The sequence below is a fragment of the Cornus florida genome, unplaced genomic scaffold (genome assembly GCF_030987335.1).
Source record: "Cornus florida cultivar Cherokee Brave unplaced genomic scaffold, ASM3098733v1 CherokeeBrave_3.0.0_Hap2_Chr10, whole genome shotgun sequence".
Taxonomy (NCBI): Eukaryota; Viridiplantae; Streptophyta; class Magnoliopsida; order Cornales; family Cornaceae; genus Cornus; species Cornus florida.
Genome location: NW_026775580.1, coordinates 68,460,953 through 68,483,492, shown reverse-complemented (window position 1 = coordinate 68,483,492; position 22,540 = coordinate 68,460,953).

Genomic DNA, 22,540 nt, shown 5'->3' with positions numbered 1-22,540 from the left:
TTACTAGAAAATTATAAAATAAAAATGGTTTGATTGACAGGTTTGAAATTTGTTTTTATGAAAACTCAATTAAGAAAGTCCTAAAGTTTTTAGAAAAATGATCTTTTATAATTTTAAATTCTATTTTCTGTTTTGAAAAAAAACAAAAAAAAACAAAAACAAAAACAAACTTTTATATGGTTAAAGTAGAAGAATTGGTAAAATAGAAAAATGCTTTCCTAACCAAGTAATATTGCTAAAATAAATAGAATATTAGATGCCATATATCAATAAAAGAGTAATTCCCAAAACGGACTGTGATCAATGAGATGGACCAAAATACTTAGGACTTCCAACTTCTTAACCCAATAAATTTTCTAAAGAATCATCTGATACTGGACACTCTCAAACTAGAAAACCATGGGATACATGATCAGCAATGATTCAACTACCAAGGTTCCAACTTTCATGAAATTTTCAAGCTCAATCAATTAACATTACATCCATACATCCACCAACAGAATATGTACTAACCAAAAAAAAGTCAATCTTTCATTTTCACATAGCATCAAAAAGACAAACAATATTCACTAATATAAATGTTTGAATAAGCAATTGAAATCAAATTCTGCAACTATAATTTTACTTATCAATAAAAAAAAAAAACCTGAACCTATATTTATGAGATCTAAGATATAAATAAATATATATGTTTATAAAGCCATGCCACCTATATAATCAACACTAACAATAAAACCATATTCCCAATATCAAAATCTAAAAGAAAAGAAAAAATTACAATAAATCGTTAAATGGAAACGATAAAAAATTAAAATATGTAGAGATGTTCAGATCGATAGTGTAAGAATAAGATGAGATGTGTGGTCCAAAATATAGGTATGTATAAGATATATATAGACAGAAATTAGAGGACCTGAACGAGATAAAGAGCGGTGGTAGTGGCAGCGACGCCCCACAAGGCGTTTCCGGCTGCTGTTGTTGGGGGGCTCTTCAAGACCTCTATGTTGATACCCATCTTGAGAAAGATAAAATCTAGGGCTATAACTTTAATTGAAAAGAAAGAGATCGATATTGGGGAAGACCAAACCAGTTTTTCACCACGAGATGTCATGTAACGAGTGGAGGGATCATCATTGTTTGAGAGAGAGGACGGAGGAGAAGAGCTAGAGCAAGAATGGTAGAGAGCAGATCCAATAAGAAATTGAGCAACATCTGCAACTGTGATCCCTGGTGGATTAACTCTGTACATACTTAATTGACCAAAACTACATCGTTTTGAAAGGGTACTTTTGTAAAATTACTTAGTAGGTAATTAAGGACGATAAGTTCACCGTCCCAAAAGGCTATTTCTGATAAATTTTTTTATTAAAATAAAATAAAATTTCAGTAAATGTGGAGCTAAATTTTGCCGCCACCAAATTCAACCGGGGTTTTAATTTTTTTTTTTTTTTTTTTTGGTCTTTTAGGGACGAAAAGGTTAGATTGTCTTTAAAAGTGGCCTATTAGGGACGGAACGATTAGGACTGTCCCCAAAAGGGGTGTCTTTAGGGACTGTTTTTTACTGTCCCTAAAGGACTGTCACCAATATCTTTAACTCTTGTAGTGGCCCCAAAAATGATTTGAAAATCATGTCTCAGTTGAAAAAAGTAAAATAAAAAAATTAAACTGTCACAGTATTATATGAAATTAAATATATTCATTACTTAATTTTTTCTATTGTCTTATCCTAATGTTATAGAAAATGGATTGGCTTTGGTTTGAATTTGATTACAATTGAGGGTTTTGGATTCTTGATACATTGAGTTTGTTTAATAATCTTAATGGGTTACAAAACTGTAGTTGTAAATTTGCTGAGATGAATATAATTTATAGTTGTGGTAAAGGCAAAATTGGGGAGCAACAAAAGCACTGACAAAATCCCCAATAGCCTCAATTGTAAAGATACATGTAAATGAAAATGTAAGAGGTTGAAACCAACCATGGAGCTAAAGATTCACAATAAGATGAACTCAACGAAAGGAACGGTTCAGGTTGAGGTATTTTTCTCCCCTTACCATTTTCCATGTAGTTTCATAAGTAATACCATTTATCTATTAAATTATTCACACGTTATAAATCTCATTATTATGTTACAGAATTTCACTGAAGCCCTTGTATCCGGAGAGGCAGGTGGCAGTCAAAGTTAAACAATCCCCTACTACATGTTCGTTAATGTCAGTATTATTGCAACTATAAGAATTTTCATATGTGATGCCACCACCACGTGCAATGTTAATGGTGGTGGACTCAATTCTCCATTAACTAACCAGGCAAGTGTGCTATTAAGGTGGAACATGCATTTAAGAACAACTCCAGATGTAAATTGGATTGCATTTAGTCCCATCATCATATTCAAAGAAACTAGATGTAAACAATTGCCAATCGACTGGCACGCCAACGTCCCACATGCCAATTTTGAAGATAGGCCGACCAATTCAGCAACGACTCTTTGATTCTTGACAGTCATTCCAATATGTATTTGACTTTAATTTTAAGATGTTGTTCATTTACGTCTGCGTACTTGTAGCCTTTTGGAATTTGCGCAAGCTGTTTTATATGGTATGTACATTTTGATATATCTGGAAATGTAGTGGTTGACCGACTTTTGATAATTTTGTGTATTATGTATGTATTGAAATTAGATATTTTCTTTTGATTATCAAATGCAGGTGACTGACCTATTTAAAATGAGGCAATGCATTAACGTATTAACACAATGCATTTGGCATATAATACCGTTTATTGCTCCTAATTTTAATGATTCATTTTAAGTCAACTCATCAATTCAAGTAAAATTGTTTTACAACATAACTTTTTAAACTTATATAGGATTAGGGATGGTAACGGGGGCGGGTTTGGGCGGGTGTACCCTCCCCCACCCCCGCAACTGTTTAAAAATCCCGCCCTCGTCCCAACCCAAAACCGCAAAAACGGGGGAACTTTCTACCCCATCCCCATAACCATTTAACATTTTTATCCCACGGGTACCCACCCCGCCTCGTTTAAGACCATAATTTAATTATTATTGAAATGGATTTGCTCTTTTTTTTTTTTTTTTTTTTTTTACCCTCATCTTCAATTCTTCACCATTGCAACTTTCCTCTTAATAAAATTCATTTGTTACTTTAATATTGTTATATGGGGTAATTAATATATAATGGGAAATATATATATTAATGAAATAAGGATACTTAAGTAATTTGCCTATCTAAACGGGGCGGGGTGGTGCGGTGCAGAACGACCTTCCCCCTCCCCCGCACAAAACCCGCGTGGGTTTTTATTGCATCAAACCATCCCCACTCAAATAAGCAAAACGGTCCCCCAAAACTGCCAAAAATGGGGCCGGATGGGGTGGGTTAAATTGCCATCCCTATATAGGTTGATACAAATATATTTGTACAAATCATCCAAACCTGTAATTTGATAGTTGCATGCCTAAGTTATGCATAACATCCCAATAAATTTGTAGCGAATAGAGTAGTTGCATCCACACTACAAAAATAATTCAAGTGTTTTCTAAACATTGTTTAAGACAATAATTTAATTATTGTTGAAATGGATTTGCTCTTTTTTTTTTTTTTTTTTTTTTTTTTTTTTTACCCTTATCTTCAATTCTTCACCATTGCAACTTTCCTCTTAATAAAATTCATTTGTTACTCTAATATTGTTATATGGGGCAATTAATATATAGTGGAAAATATATATATAAATGAAATAAGGGTACTTAAGTAATTTGCCTATCTAAACGGGGCGGGGCGGGGCGGAGCGACCTCCCCCCGCCCCTGCACCAAACCCGCGCTGGTTTTTATTGCATCAAACTATCCTCACCTAAATAAGCAAAACGGTCCCCCAAAACTGCCAAAAATGAGGCAGGGTGGAGTGGGTTAAATTGCCATCCCTCCCCCCCCCCCCCCCTCCCCCCCCCCCCCCCTATATAAGATGATACAAATATATTTGTACAAATCATCCAAACGTATAATTTAATAGTTGCATACCTAAGTTATGCATAACATCCCAATAAATTTGTACCGAATAGAGTAGTTGCATCTACACTACAAAAATAATTCAAGTATTTTCTAAACATTATTCCAATTTTTCTTGGACTTATATCTTTTTGCAAATATATTTATACAAATCATCCCAACCTTTACTTAAATAGTTTCATTCATAAGTTATAAATAACATCCCAATATATTCGTACAGAACATAGTAGTTACATACATTACTTCAAAAATAATTCAAATACATTTGTGCAAATCAGCCTAACCTTTATTTAAATAGTTTTATTCATAAGTTATAAATAACATCCTAATATATTTGTACCGAACATAACAGTTGCATACACTACTTCAAAACTAATTCAAATAAATTTGTCCAAATTATCACAACCTTTATTTAAATAGTTTCATTCATAGGTTATAAATAACATTCCAATATATTTGTACCAAACATAGTAGTTGCATACACTACTTCAAAAATAGTTCAAATACGTTTGTACAAATCATCTCAACCTTTATTTAAATAGTTTCATTCATAAGTTACAAATAACATCCCAGTATATTTGTACCAAACATAACAGTTGCATACACTACTTCAAAAATAATTCAAATATATTTGTACAAATCATTCCAACCTTTATTTAAATACTTTCATTCATAAGTTATAAATAACATCCCAATATATTCGTACGGAATATAGCAGTTGTATACATTACTTCAAAAATATTTCAAATACATTTGTAAAAATCATCCTAACCTTTATTTAGATAGTTTCATTCATAAGGTATAAATAACATCCCAATATATTTGTACATAACATAGCAGTTGCATACACTTTTTCAAAAATAATTCAAATACATTTGTACAAATCATCTCAGCCTTTATTTAGATAGTTTCAGTCATAAGTTATAAATAACATCCTAATATATTTGTACCAAACATAGCAGTTGCATATACTACTTCAAAAATAATTCAAATACATTTGTACAAATCATCCCAACCTTTATTTAGATAGTTTCATTCATAAGTTATAAATAACATTCCAATATATTTGTACCAAACATAGCAGTTGCATACACTACTTCAAAAATAATTCAAATACATTTCTACAAATCATCCCAACCTTTATTTAGATAGTTTCATTCATAAGTTATAAAAAACATCCCAATATATTTTTACCAAACATAGTAGTTGCATACACTACTTCAAATATAATTCAAATACATTTGTACAAATCATCTTAACCTTTATTTAAATAGTTTCATTTATAAGTTATTAAAAATATCCCAATATATTTGTACTAAACATAGCAGTTGCATACACTACTTCAAAAATAATTCAAATACATTTGTATAAATCATCATAACCTTTATTTAAATAGTTTCATTCATAAATTATAAAAAATATCCCAATATATTTGTACTAAACATATCAGTTGCATACACTCCTTCAAAAATAATTGAAATACATTTGTACAAATCAGCCCAACCTTTACTTATGCATACTTTGTACTCATGTATTTTGCTTCTGCCCACTCATGTACTCAGCAACTGAACTTAACCTTTTGTCTTGGAAAATCTCAGTCTTTGTTTTGGATGTGTGCATACTTTGTACTCATATATTTTACTTCTGCCCACTCATTGTACTCAGCTACTTAACCTTTTGTATTAGAAAATCTCAATTTCTGATTTGGATGTGTGTATACTTTGTACTCATGTGTTTTGCTTCTGCCCATTCATGTATTCAGCTACTCAACTTATGTGATACCCCTTAATTTCGAAGACATGGATTGATCAAGTCTACGCTCACAAAACCAGGGAATATTAAAACAATTAATATTTAGCAAGCACAAAATACAAAGATGAATAATAAAAAATAAATAAAATGCCGAAAAAAACTAATAAATAATAATTTCATTAAATATTAAATCTCCAAAGGTTACAACTCGGGAATCCCATAATTCAGGGACCCCTTAACCAACATCCATTATCCTTAAATTCATAAATAAAACTAAAGTCAAATGACATAATTAATATCCTACTTTGAAATAAAAGAGTAGATGATAGATAAGCCTTCAAGCTGCGGATCCTCAACCTTGAGACTTGAACTTCTACGAACCTGAAAAATAAAATAAGGTAGGTCAAAACCTACGAACAAGTTCCCTCTAACAAGCCCCTGAAAACCAATGAATAATACATTTCTAACCACAACAATCCTAATTTCAATTTTAGCCTTTATTATATAGTGATAAATAATAATACATAACATCACTAATAATAATTAATACCTCCATAATCCTAAACCATGGATTAATAAATATATATATAGATTTATATATATATACACACGACCATCCTTAACATAAACCGTTTCCATCACATGGAACTTCACTTTCCCAAAATTAATCCAAATGGTTAATTAACCATTAATAATCCCATGCTCAATCCTAGGAGCATTTTATTTCCTCCTATTCACATATCCATCACCATAGATGTTTATTTAAACATCTAATTCATATAGCATTTTATTCATACTTTGGCAACTCATTCATGCCTCCACAAGTATAATATTTATCTATACTTAATCAATTGACATTCCAATTATATCCTGGCAATTAATCCATGCCTCCAGTAGTATGTTGTTGTTCATTCTTAGTAAATGACAATTTATTTGTATCTCTGGCTAATAATACATGCCTCCTGAAGTATGTTTTCTATATATATAATTAATAACAATATATTTATACCTTGACAAATAATTCATGCCTCCAAATCAACCATATTCCATAAGCATAAATTAAAAGTACAATAAAACATACAATAAGTAACATAGGTACAATACAATATACACAATTTAAAATAAGCTTTCCATTCCAAATACAGCATGTCAACATATGATAAATATCATAGGACAATTTAATAAATTGTTTAAACATGCTTCCAGAACAAATAGCCATATAAGCATCCAAACTTTCCCTTAAATTAATTTAATCATTTCTTTGTCAATCCATTTAGCGTTCTTATTATTTATACGTATTCCAGTATTTAATTAGGTCAATAGAAACCCTAAAACTCCATTAAAACACCCGTGGATCAATACTGGACAACCAAAACTCGAAACCAAGTAGCAGGGCAATTGAGTCGGCTTAGTTACCAACTAAGTCGGCTCTCTGCCCAACCGAGTCGGCTCAGTTACAACTGAGTCGGCTCGGTTGAGCCTTGGTGGTCTTCTTCCTCGCGACAGCAGCTTCTGACCTCTATAACATGTCTGTTTTGCCTCCGATTCATTCCCAAACGATCCTAATTACTCCTATATAATTATCTAGCATATTTTCATGCATCAATCCACTCCAATCGATGACAAAACATCAATCATATACAAATAATACATTATATAAATATATACATATACATATACATATACATGCAATTACAATCTAGATTATGATACCTAAGGTATAAAACTCATGGGTTCTAAGAGGAGAGGTAGAGAAGAACTTGCCTGAAGTTTCAAAACAAAACATACGCCACAAGCTTCTCTATTCTGATCTGCAACTCCGACTTCTCTCTGTGTCACCGTCGTCTCCTTCCTTGGTCCTGCCTTCCATCTAGTTCAGCTTTCCCTTCCTCCTTCTCTCCTTCTCTTTCTTTTTCTCGGCAAATTCTCTCACTGCCTCCTTCTTTCTCACGTAATAACCCTCTTCAAGGGTTATATAATAGGTATATATATATATAGACATATACCCAGCCTCCTAATAATAATTCACTTTACAAATAATTTGTTCTAACAAACCAAAAGTAATCTAAAAAAAGTCCAATGACCACTCCAAAACACATAAAAATTTATGTCCAAATCTGTGCAACCATATTGAAAGAATAATTTGTACAAGGTTTATGTTATGTGCAACTATCCCTATTTAGTTACTTTAATTCTGCCATATCTACCAACAAAATGAGCAATTGATGAAAAGCTCATGGACTTTGCTTCTGCTTCTCAAGGTACTAATTCAGAATACTTCACATCACTACAAAATTACTTATCATCTCCCCTGGGCCTCTGCAAAATAATGTGTTCTATTCTAACCCACCAAAAGTCATATAAAAAAAGTAATGTAAAAAAAATCCAATGACCAAAATTCATGTCCAAATAAGTTACATCATTCATCTCCTTCTTCAACATTGGCAAGCTTGTACAAATCAGCTCATTTTGCATTCCTCGGATCATCCAATAGTTGCAAAATGAGGGCAGAACGCAGGGCCTTAGATTCTTGTTGGAAAAGATGTAAATGATACAAATTATTACACTTGTTCATTATACACTTTAAACATAATGTGTCATTCAAAATAATATAACAATACTTACATAAAATCATGTAACTAATTTACTGCCATTCCAATACTCGATGTACCTCATCACGAACAAGCCATATGTATGTCTAATATGCAAACCAAAGCTAAACTTAGTACAAAAATGTTTAGTACACAATAGATTTAATACTTATGATAAAGTGATAAAAGTAAACATACGCCTCCTCCTAAAACGGTAATTTATGAATTTTATTTGTCTCGTAAGCTGCCCACTTTTCATAAGGCAATCTCAACAAACTCTTTCTACAATAATGAGAACCATTACACAATAATAATAAATTATTACAAGACATTAATCAATACTGCAAGCATCTAAACTAAATAAGGACTTGCAATGTCAACTCCCAATAATTACAAGGACCATTCCCAATGACCACTCATCTCTTTATGTTTTAACTTATAGGATTATGCAAATAAGTTGAATATTGCAATAATGGATAATGATAATTAATACTAAATAAAATTCATATATATAACATGACAATTTGTAAATATATACATAAATAAAAATATGACACAGTCGTATTTTAGAATAGCATATATAAAAATAAGTATCATATTTGCCCAAACAAAATTATAAGTTGGCAATTAAATATAAATATTGTACATCTAAAATTTTCTGTGCAACCTTACCTACCTACCAACCAACTTTAACAGTTCAAATATTGTACTCCATCCCTACCAACATTATTAAGAATTGAAGAATTGGGAAAATTGACAACACTTTTACACCATATCATAAAAATAGTTCCAACCCAAAAAACACTCATGTCAAACAACTCCAATGAGATGATCACTCACAATTAATGCCAATAATTAGACCATTTACATCAATTATCTCCTTCTTCAACATTGGTAAGCCTGTACAAATCCCCTCGGACCTTGTTCTTGGGATCGTCCAATAGTTGCAAAAGGATCTCCAAACGCATTGGCTTTGACTCTAGCTAAAAAAATTAAAAGATTTTAAAAATACAATACTAAAATGTGTAATAATTGATCTATTTTACACATTGTAATAGCTTATTTATTTAATATAAATTTACATACAAATTATATTGTCACAGTTTTAATATTTCCAAACCATATCATATCAATAAAAATAGGGATTAATAGTAAACAATCAATTTCATTTTATTTCATAACATAATATGTTTGATGTAAAACATGCAGTTGCTCAATATGAACCTAAATATGAATGTGACTATGAATGTGAAGGTATACTTACTTAAACATAAGGTAGACTCTTCCTGCACGACGCAGAACTTTAGCATTGCTATTTCATGATGTAATAGTGTTTGCCTCAGGATCATCCCCTACACCTGACTCAGGATCATAATCGCCATCACCTAGATCAACATCATAATCGTCGTCACCTAACTCACTATCAAAATCCTCTGCAACTGATTGAGGAACATAATCCTCATCAAATGACTTACTATCAAAATCCTCTACATGTTTTTTTACCCTTCACCTACTTCTTCAAAGATTGGAGAGTTGGAGAAGGAGGAGGATCACCGATATTCTTCTACTTCGGACAGGTAAAACAATTTTTTCCCCTTTCCTTTATTCTTTCGAGCTATCATATTTTTAGCCACTTAAAACCCTAAAACACCACAACACCACAACAAACTTCTGCAATTTATACCAAATTTACCCAAAAAATGGAGTCAATGTAACCAAACAAGCAAGGCTTTCAATAGAGAGAAGAAGATTGTTGTGTATTTAAAAGGACACAAAATTCAAGTGCTTCAATATGTACCAACCACCCTACAACAATAAACCTACAATAATTCATATGAACACCCAAAAGGATCACCAAATTATCTAGAAATACAGTACAAGAATTGAAAGCATAGAACACAAGATTAAAAATTGAAACAATTTATGCGACCAGACCTATAATATGCACCAACAACCTCTGCATCAATTATGAACAAAATTTTAAATATAAATACCAAAAACGAACACAAATTTAACTGGAAATAAACTACAATACCTTTGCACCAACCACCTCCGCAACAATAAAATAAATCAAATTAACTACAACAATTGAAAGGATAGAAAAGAAGAACAAAAATAGAAACAAATAATACGACCAATCCTCTAATATGCACCAACAACCTCTGTATCAATTATCAACAAAATTTGAAGTATAAACACAAAAAGCAAACAAAAAATTAACTGGAAATAAATTACAACAAGCGAAATAATATCAGATAAAAAGAAGAAGGAGACCAATTTTATCTGATTTTGGGGAGTGACGATCCGACCAGATGAACACCCAAAGAAAGACCAAGTTGATTTGATCAACCTAAAATTTCTAGTATAAACACCCAATCAAACGAATAAAGACCAAGTTCACAACAAATCATCCAACTACATCATGCAACTACCAAAGATTCAATTCTTTTCTTTTCTGATTCTCCTGCCTTCCCCACTTCCATGTCTAGATTTTTCACCTGCCTTCCCCACTTCCACTTCCACTTTCACGACCTAAAAAATTTGGAAAGGAAAATGATAAGGGCATTTTAGACTTTTTGAAACATAAAATAAGGATATTTTGGTAAATTTTTTTATTCAGATAATTATAAAGTATTTCAAAAATTACATTAAATATATATATACACTATTCTCTCACACACGGTTAAACTTTTGTTACTGTGTTTGTTTTAATTGACGTGGCCCAATCTGGGCCACACATCCAAACGGGGGGAACAGGCATGTCCATGTTTGGCTAGTGTTTTTTACTTTTGCTAGTGTACTGTAGCACGAACCATGTTTGGTAATATTTAATGTGCTTTTGAATTATACTTCCATGGAATTAAGAAACTACTACGGAATTAGAAGTACGATACTTCCACATCATATGTACTTCTTAGGCAAAATGCTTCAGTAACACGTGGATATATGGTGTACGGTCTCCATCTGGTGCATGGATTTGACTGACTGTCTTTAGCATTCCTATCTCCTTGTGATTGATTTTTTTTTCTTTTTTTTATATGCAATTTTTGCTGGCCTCTCACGTGTTTACTTAATGGGGAGTGGACGCATATCTACATCAAACATTTCTATCTTCAAGTATATAAGCCTAGACCCAACACTTAGACAACACAGTCAAACTGTATGAGATATGACATGACAAGTTTTTGTTTTGCATACATTTTTTATTTTTTGGTAAAAATTCGTAAATTCATAAATTCACTATATTTAACTCATTTCTCTACCATTTATCAGTCTTAATTCATTTTTACAGTGATTTTACCAGCTTATCCTGTTGATAAAAAAATTACTTGGTTCTCCCCCTTTGTTGGTAGTCTCCTGTGAATCTCTCCTACATTACCAGACTACAAAATTATAGTAACTATTTGAAGTACAAACGTAAAACTACACATATCATTTTTCGATAGGAAAGTTGTTAGTGGCCATTGTAGTATTTAAATCAACAAGGGAGGTTCATGTAATTATGTTATTCCTGAATGAAGCTAATGTAATTTGTTTTTTATATTGTTGTTTTGCATTTTTTGTATTGTACCTTGCATTATTTGAAAAATTGCTCTTCATGTGAAATACTATTCTAATATGAAGATATGGAAACTCCAAGACAATAAGAACGATCAAATGATCTGAGAGGCTGGTGGTTCTTATTTGATAATAGAAATAAGAGTGAAATTGCTCTTTTCTTTGAAAGTCAATTCGGTGGATACTTTATTCTTTCTTTGTTGTTGTTGTTGGTTTTTTTGTTTTTGTTTTTGGTACAGCTTTCGGTGTGCCATTCTATGTAGGATGACCGTAATGGGTTTTGCAGTCCCAACTAAATTTGCACTTGGTTGCAGTTCTATGAAAAAATGTACAGTTTCAAAATTTACCAGTGTTTATTTTAGTTATAAGGTAAGCATATATTAAGAAAGAAAAGAATAGAATGTACAGGATACCCCCAAGTAGGGGGAGTGAATAGCAAAAAAACCAAACATGAACAAGCAAAAACATCACCAAACAGTAGTATACATCAACACTAACTTGGACTGAACATCCCTAAGACCTATAAAACGTACAACCTCCAGAATTGGTTAATCATATGAAAGAAGCCATGTGTAGCAGCCAGCCAAATGCACAACCATCGAGGAACATCTTCTGCAGATCCTCCATTGAATGCTTTTGGTTTAGCTTAGCCTCCTTCTTCAAAGCCAGTGATAATAGTCTTGTTCTGATGCAACTTTTGATGAGCTGAATGATGTGTTGAGCACTGGAAGCCTTATTTCTGAAGGCCCTGGCATTCCTTTCAAACCAGATAAAGTAGACAACAGCCAAGAGTAAGATTTTATACAGTGTGAAGTGATTCATTTGCCAGTCGAATGAACACCAGGAAATGAGATCAGTCCAACAATTAGGCCTAATGTAGAACCCAACAACATTCTGTATAAATTCCCAAATTGAGCTACTGAATGTGCACTTGAAGAATAGGTGATCCAATGACTCCCAACCAGACATACAAAGGTAGCATCTATTGGTGTAGTGTTTATGTCACATAGGTTTTGAATCAAGAGTGTAAAGTCTCTCTTTAACAGCCATCCAGAAAATATGAATGTGTTTGGGAATGTTGTGCTTGAACCAAACAAGTTTGTGCCAACTAAATGACAGTGAGGGAGGGCAGAAGTAATCCTTTGTGGACCTCTGTGAAAATCCAGTGGTTAAACTTGGTAACCATTCAATCAAGTCAGGTGATGCCGAGGGGGAATGCAAGCTATGTAACTGAGAATTGAATGAGTTGGAATTAAAGAAAGGAATCTGTTGAAGAGAGGCTGGAATTGACCACTGAGAGTTGGAAATTATGCTATCAACTTTGACATTAGTGTCAAGTTGAAGAATTTCCACCTCAGATAGCCCTAGCTGAGAATAAAGTGGACCATTTGGTAGCTAAAAATCAATCCACATCATAGTATCAAGACCTGTTCCAATCCTATACCTGATTACCCCTCTAGCCATTTCCCTTTGCTTCAGTAATTTCCTCCAAAACCCAGAACTAAGTGAAGTTGGTTTAACAGTCCAAAAGCTCTTGTTCTTGATGAGATACTTGTAAGTCCAATCCACCCAAAGACTATTCTTCTTTGCACATAATTTCCAAATATGATTGAGATCTACAACTCTATTAGCTAAATCAACACAATCAAAACCCAAACCACCATTGTATTTAGGCCTACAAATGGCAGCCCAGGCAACCTTAGCACCACTTTTCCTCAATTCAACTCTAGACCAGTAGAATCTTCTCAAGATCTGGTTAACTTGTTCAATGACTTTCAGAGGTAAAATGAATGTTTGAGACCAATAAGTTTGGATAGAGTGAGGATGGATTTGATCAGTATAGCACTACCTACTTATGAGAGGAATCTTGAAGTCTAAGAGCAAATTCTAGCTGTGATCTTTTAAACTAGGGATTGGCAATCAGTTGCACTAATTGCAGATGAAGTCAAAGGTAAACCAAGGTAAGTTATTGGCAAGACACCAGCATCAAATTACAGGAGGTTGAGTACAGCTGTTTTGGTTTGGTTATCTACCCCAGAGAAGAAAACATGGCTCTTTGAACTATTAATTGAGAGACCAGACCATTGTAGGAACCTGGTTAATGCATTGTGCAACACATTGACAGATGCAAGATTACCGAATAAGAAAAGTAACAAGTCATCAGCAAAGGTAAGGTGTGTAATGGAAAGCTTACTGCACCTCCAATGAAACTTAAAACTTGGGTTGTTTGAAACTGCATTGCCAAAGGATAAGGAAAGTACCTCCATAGCAAGAACAAACAGCATAGAGGAGATGGGGTCCCCTTGTCTAACGCCCCTTTTCCCTTGAAAAAATCAAAAATTTCTCCATTTAGTGATATGGAGCAAGAAGGTGTTGAGATACATTGGGCAATCCATTGTATAAACTGTGGAGGGAAACCAAATAGATGGACTGTATCAAGAATGAATTGCTAATGTAATGTATCAGAGGTCTTCCTAAGGTCAATCTTCATTGTACAACATGGTGAATGGTTGGATCTATGGTAACCATTTTGGAGTTCATTGGCGAGTAATATGTTATCAGTGATCTGTCTATCCTTTACAAATGCATTATGTGCAGGGTTGATAATTGATGGAAGTACAAGGCTGAGCTTGTTAGCAAAAAGCTTAGAAATGCATTTGTAAATGAGGTTACAACAAGAGATAGGCTTAAAGTCACTTATTATGGAAGGATTTGGGATTTTTGGTAAAAGGGCTATATAGGAGCAGTTGATTTCAGAAAGCATTCTTCCTAATGAAAAGAAATTGTTAATTGCATCAATGATATCTTGACCAATGATTGGCCAAGCATGAATGAAGAAATGAGAGTTAAAGCCATCAGGTCTAGGGCTTTTATAAGGATTGAAGGAAAGAATACATTTTTGGATTTCTAAGTCTAATGGAATAGTAGTGAGCATAGGCAAGAGGTAAGGTGGGACAGACTTAGAAATCAAGTTAGAGTAAGATGACATACCTGGGTAGTTTGTGTAGCTCTGGCCAAGAAGATGCTAAAAGTGATTTAGGAATCCATTTCTAAGATCAGGTCCCTGGATAGTATTACCCAATGAGTCTTTCACTGAAACCACCTTCCTTCTATTGGCCTTGGAGGAGAAAGATTTCATGAAGAAAGATGTGTTTTGGTCACCAACTTTTTAGCCAGTGAATTTGAGCTTTCTATTTGAAGAAGATCTCCTCAACCAAACATAGCTCAATGTACTTAGCTGCAAGTTCCCTCTCTCTGTGTCTCAGCGATCATTAGTAGGATTCACATCCAAGTTGGTTTGGCACTGTAATAAATCAACCTTACAATTTGCAACCTTTTGGGAAATAGAACCAAAGACTTCTTTATTCAGGAGCTTCAGTGGATACTTTAGTGATCTCATTTTCCGGACAACACAAAACATTTTTGTGCCATGAACCTCCCTTTGCCATCCATGAAACACAATGTCTAAGAACTTGTCATTCAAAGTCCAAAAGTTAAAAAATCTTAAAGGTACATTTCTCTTGGGTGCAATGTCTCCCAAATTGACAACCATAGGTGAATGGTCAGAAATACCATGAAGGAGAAATTCACAAGCAGCCTATGGAAATTTTAACATCCAAACCTGATTCACCAAAACCCTATCTAGCTTCCTCGAAATGTTGGCACAGCCAAAGCTGTTATTAGACCATGTAAACTGAATACCAGAGAATATCAAGTCATCCAATTCATTTCTATGAACATATTTATTGAAATCCATCATGCCTTGAGTCTATCTACTGGCTCCCCCAAAGGATTCATTAATATGCCTTAGGACATTGAAATCCCCCATTAGAATCCATGGCACTCCTGAGACATTAAGATGGTTAATATTCCTCCAGAGTGATTCCCTATCCCCAGCTGTATTAGCATTATAGACAAAAGAAGCAAAGCATTTTGCACTCAAAGAAGGAATCCACACATTACAATTAATCACTTGACCATTCATAGAAAAGAAGTAACAGAGAGCTGAGTGGGATTCCAAAGAGACTGAGAACTGATAATTGCATAAGATACTCCAAGTGGGGGCAATGGTTCTATGAATCTCAGCAACATTGCTATGATTAACTTTGGTTTCCATCAAAGCCATTAGGCATAAACCATGTTCCTTGATTAACTTTCTAACTTCCACTTGTTTGAGGGGGGAATTCAACCCTCTGATATTCTAAGCTCCCCAAATCATTGGGAAGAGCTTGTTAACTTACATAACCCCAAACCCCTTAAGGGTTGCAACATTGTTCAAACATGGCTTGGAAATTTTAACCTTCTCACTTATCTTAGAGTGCTTACCATGGTTTGGCTTCCTAGGTTTAAGGGCTTTGTTGAGTATGGGGGAATAAGAGGGATCATATTGGTCATTATTTGGAACACAAGTTGCTGAGTCTTTATCTTCAGAGGCAGTCAGCACCTCAGGCTCATATGCAAGCTCCAAGGATCCAAATGAATTGGCAATTGGGACTGGCTGGGATGAGACAGTACAGCCATCCGATACAACCATCTTATGGGAGGAGAGGTCAATTACAAAATCTAATGCTTTGAATTTGTTGGATAAGAAGGGGTGTAATATGCTCAGGAACAGGCTCAATTTTAGTACTGGTGGGGGACAAAGGTAACTCCTTAACTTCTTTGGGAGTAGAAATAGATTGATCCAACATAGTTACACCTTGCATGGACAAACTAGTTGTAGGGATTAATGCCTGTTCATAGGAAACAGATGTAGAGGCCTCATTCTCTAGGGTGAAGTTGGTTTGCTTGGAGAATGGATTTTAAATGGGATGACTTTGGGAGGATGAACCTTTTTCTTGTAGTGATAAGATGCCACAACTCATCCAATAAAGCTTTATCAAGACTAGGCTTGGGAACACAATTTTTCTCCTTTCTGTTACATTGGTTAGAGATATGCCTAAATAATTCACAAATTGCACAAACTTCAGGCTTCCAAGGATATTGGGCATTGATTTCAACCAAATTGCCTCCTTTGTTTCTGACATGGAAAGAGGAGGGGAGGGGGGATGCTGGGGTGATCTCAACACAAATCAGAGCATAGTCAACCCTGCTAATATCTTGGGTTATGGCATCTGCAAAAAGAGGCCTGCCAATGGCACTAGCTTGCCACATAACTCAATCCTTTGGGGACCAATAATGCAAGGGCACATTAAAAAGTTTGACCCAAATGGATAAGGATTTGGGAGATTCATTGGGAGTAGGAGGTGGATCAACGTGCCAATGACTGAGAGTAATAGGCTTACCTACGAAGGTCCACTGTCTACCTACAAGGACACTCCTACATAGCTCTGGAGAAGAAAATTTACCAGTGTTGCTTCTGAAATTTAAGTTGCATTTAAATAAATGCTTGCTATATTTTTAAATGTGGAACATTTTTTGAATTGACTAGAAATTTTGGTGCTCTTTTGATTGTATTATTTGAAAGCTGTTTATAGTTACTCATAAAGAACCATGTGCTGGAGAAAAACAATTTTATAAAATATTTTGTTTTTAGAAATGTTTTTAAACTCTATTTTTGCTCTCTCTCTCTCTCTCTCTGTGCGTGCTTGTGTTTCTGATTTAAAACAGACTTCTAATTTCTTTTGGGTTTCCTTTGATGATAACACGAGAGTATAAAGGTAGGAAATAGCTTTGAGGACAATCCTTCTACTAAACTGCAGGATTTTTATTTTTTATTTATTTTTTTAATTTTTTTTTGTAAACCCTAAACTGCAGGCTTCCCTTTGGAAATCCAACAAGCTTTTTTGTTTTTGTTTTTTTTTTGACAGACAAACAAGTAAACCAATCATGTGGTACTTCATTGTTATATATATGGATACATATGAACTCAACCTCTATAGATATCATTGTCAACATTTGGAAAGCCGCGTGTTGTGGAGGTAGCTTGTACATTTTGGTGGAATGAATTCCAATTATTTCCTAATTCAACTAAATTTTTCTCAAGATGCTATCTGGATTTGGTAGGCTAGAAATAAGGTAGGCAAAGTTCTCTTTACATTACCATGTTCCTTTGAGTGTTTATATATATATATATATATATATATATATATATATATATATAAAATTGGTTGACTCAGACATTATATATTTAATGTAGTAGTCATTGTTACATTAATATTGGAGAGTTTTGTAGATGCATTATCATTCCACATGGGAGTATGATCAGCTTGTGAGAGAATCTGCTATCCATTTTATTCTTCTTTCAGAGCTGGCTCTTTGCCTTTTGGTGTTTGCTGGGGGCGGTTTTGAATTTTCTGTTTGTTGAATTCTTGACTCAGTCCCTTGCACTTTTGTTTTTGAACTAGAAACTTCTGCATGACAGACTTCCACTTCATGTTTTATCATCTATCAAATTAGGCCATTGCAGCTCATGAGTGGTAGTTTTTGTTTTTTGTGTGTGCAATTGGGTGTAGTACTCATTGACGAGAAAATTAGAGAGAGTAGACTCAGATGTTTTGGACACATACATAGGAGACCTAGAGACATGCCGGTTAAGCGAGGAAGATTGATTGTAATTGAAGGCAAGAGATGGAGAGGGCGACTAAAAATAACACGGGACAAGGTTATCAAAAATGATTTTAAGAAATTAAATATAGTAGGTAAAATGACATGTTATAAAAAAGATTGGAGTGACAGAATTCATTTGGCCGACCTCATTCAGATAATGATAATGGATGCATGTGTATTTTTCTTGAGTTTGTGACAATTTAACATATATCTGGGTCAACTAAAACTGAAACAGTAATATGCTAGAGATGCTTTTGCTTGAATATTTAAATCTTTCAACTTGGGTTGGACCAAAAGAAAACCACACATAGGGACGTGTTGAAAGATTTAAATATTTTTAGTTAAAGCATCTCTAACATATTAACATTTTTAGAGGAGATGATTCTAACAGATTAACATTTTTAGAGGAGATTATTCTATAACATTTATGAAATCTTTTGTGTGTATTTCTTTCTAATACCCTCCACCCTAATCCAAAAGACTCCCTCAATCTCTGCTTGATTAATTTTTATCTCTTTTGGTCAATCATGGGCCACTACGAACCTGGTATTAATGCGAACACTGATTATTTATTTTTTACTTAAGAGTGTCACTAATATTATGTAGTGCTCATTTATTGTATAAATATTGATTTAATTGCAGACCCCTCTCAGATTATTGGTCCAATTCTCAGGATCAAATCCCATACCAAGATATTTAATGTTCTTAGTTGTATACACATGCACTATATCCTCCGAGTTCACACCCCTCCCCGCCAGTTCCGCCACCATCCGTTATCCCACAAAAGAAGCTCATGGGTATACATTTAAGTAGGGGTGATGACGTACGTCTGTCTGTCTATTATCTATGTATCTATCTTTATATCAATCATGAGATTTTTGACTACTCACTTTGCATTCTTCAAACACTGCAAAACACACACCAAACGCACACACCATTGGCTGCAAAACAACCATCTATGTCCACATAAATCTTTGCATGTTTTTCTTTAAACATCTGCCTCATGATCTTTTTGTGATCATGGTGTTCAATCTTATGTTTTCACAAATAAATGTCTTTCTATGAATTCTAACTATGCTTTTTTTTTTTTCTTTTTTTCTAGTTGTTTATGTTGGGTTTAAATAATAAATAACATATAGAAATCAAAATTAATCATAAATTAAAGCGAGGGTTTTGATATCATACCTGATTAGAAGGTTAAACTTTAGATACCTTTGAGAATTCTTGAGTGCCTTTTAAGAGATCTGAAAAATTAAAGCGTTTTACCCCCTTCTGAAAGTTGTCGATACGATAGGATCCGAATAAGAGTTTTAATAAACCCTAAAAACCCTTATATATAACAACAATAGGGGGGGACGGCTTCTCTATAAACAAGCATACCTAAGTCTCCCTTCTTATCATGGAAACTTACACATTAATGGTTAGAATTAAATCACACCAAATAAGTTAGAAAACCACAATCCAACGGTATAAAAACCATACTCTCAATTAGACCACCAAATTAGAAAGTACAACCCAATCATCAAGTATCAATAATTACATTGCAATCCTACTTTAAAAAACGTAGTGCATAGGACCATAAAATAATTTTTATTATTTAAATATATATATATATATAAATTCCAACAATCTCCCACTTGGTCCATGCATTCTAAGTTTTATAAAATGACACTATGGATTGCAACACACTCTATAAACACAGTTATTGAAATTGATGGATTAAAACTTTAGAACGCTCTCCTCCATAAATTTCCTCAATAGTGGATCATGAGTGCGTAGACAAGTAATATATTAGTCTAAACAGTTCCATGGTCTCAAAACTAATTCCATCTAGGATTCAAGCAAATATAGTGGTTTTTACTATATTTCATGAGATGTGTAAACTGCATGTGGTCTAAATGCACACCTCACTATCCGTCCTGCTTCATACCATTGCGGTATGTCACCTGGACATATTACAACAAACCGCCAACCTTCTGTTCAGTGTGAGGGTTTACCGATATGGAGTCAATCCCATATCTAGCCCAAGCTATCCTCATGGAGTGTGAAATACTCCCACACACAAACTTTAATATTTATGTTTGGATTTACCAATGTGGTGTCAATCTCACATCTAGTCCAAACAACCTCATGAGTGAAATATCACTCCCAGATAAATTTTATATTTGGATTTACCGATATGATGTCAATATCATATCTAGCCCAAACAACTGTATAAGTGAAATATCACTCTCATACAACCTTTAATAATTATTTTTAACTTATCGGTGTGGTGCCAATTTCACATCTAACCCAAACAACTTCATAAGTGAAATACCACTCCCAGGCAAACATAATAGCACGTGCATAAACCATATATATCATAATAATAATGATACATCATAACTTTATTTTGGATGTAAATAACTGTCACCATAAGGTGTAAACTAGAGGAAAATAATTGTCACTACAAGGCGTAAAGAAACTAACTGCAATGTAGCATATACAAAAGAAATACCAGACATCATAACATAATAACTCTCGAACACCTATCCGAATCACGTGTTCTTTAAATACTTTATTATCTTCAACTGAAGACTTTAGTAAAAGGATTTGCAACAATCTTTCTGTAATCATATAGTGAAATTTTAATAGTACTTAAACCTTAACCTTTTCACGCTTAAAAATGTACTTTATGTCAATGGGCTTACTACGTTCGGTCACCCTTAAATTGTTTCCATATACTTAATTAATATAAACCTTTAGAGAAAGTCCAAGTATTCCAGTAGCGTGATCTCTATGGATCCTAATGCCAAGGACATACTTTGCTTACCCATGTCATTCATGTCAAAACTTTAAATAAAATTCTTAATGTCATCTATCACATGAATGTTATTGTTACCTAGCAAAATATTATCAACATATAGGACAATGAAAGCAAAATAACTCCCACTGAACTTGAGGTATATGCATTTATCCATAACATTCTCTTTGAACCTACAATTAGTAACCACTACTATAAAACTTGCTTAAACCATAAATGAGTGATAATGAAAGAATGACTCTTAAAGAATCCTTTAATGAAACTGGAGAAAAATCTCAAAACAAAAAAAAATAAATAAATAAATAAAATAAAATTAACACTTAACTTTTGCTTAAACACTTGGCCATCAATTTTTGTCTTATATCCATCAGACACCTCAAAATCACCAACTACAACATACTTTCAAGCTTTAGAAGATTTCCTAAGCTAAACATGCGTAGGAACTAGATTGGAAACTGAAAAAAAAAAAAAAAAAAAAAAAAAAAAAAAAAAAAAAAAAAAAAAAAACTGCAAAATGAGAAATAACTAAATAAGTGGGAATAGCTGAAAGAGTGGGAATATGAACTATAAATAAAACCACTAAAGAAAGTGGAATGAAATCTAAAATAAATGGAATAGATACTAAAAGTTATTCCTCTGCAAAAAGAAACTATAGTATTCTAAACTCCCACTGGATTCGCCACTCTCATCAAATTTGTATAATATATAACAAGAATCTCTATAGGTATACTTGACATTAAAAAACTTTATTCCTTTAATCTTTCAAGATACCTAATAAAATAATCATTGATAGGGTGAGTATCAAGCTCCTTGATATCTGCATTATATAACTCTGTCTCTATAAGACATTCCTACACTTTCTATTTTCTCCAACTTTATTCTGTTCAGGAAAACTAGGAGTGGTGTACTGTAGCATAATGCACTGCTCTTTAAGTATGTACTGAAAGTACTACAATTTACACCCTCCTTACTATCCTCCCATTAAAACTCACCACCTTAGTCCGATCTTAAAACCATAATCTTTATACCAATTACTTTCAACTTTAGTTTAGTAGATTTTACACACATCAAGTGCTTCGGACTTTTGGTGGATTAAGTACACAATTATACCTTGAGAACCCATCAATGAAAATAATGAAATACCTTTGCCGTAAACGAGCTACAATAAGAAATGAACCACAAATGTCGGTATAAATATAGTCCAAATGACCGACTAGCTTCAAAATTGCGTTTCTTAGCATCTGTCATTTGACACAACCAACGCA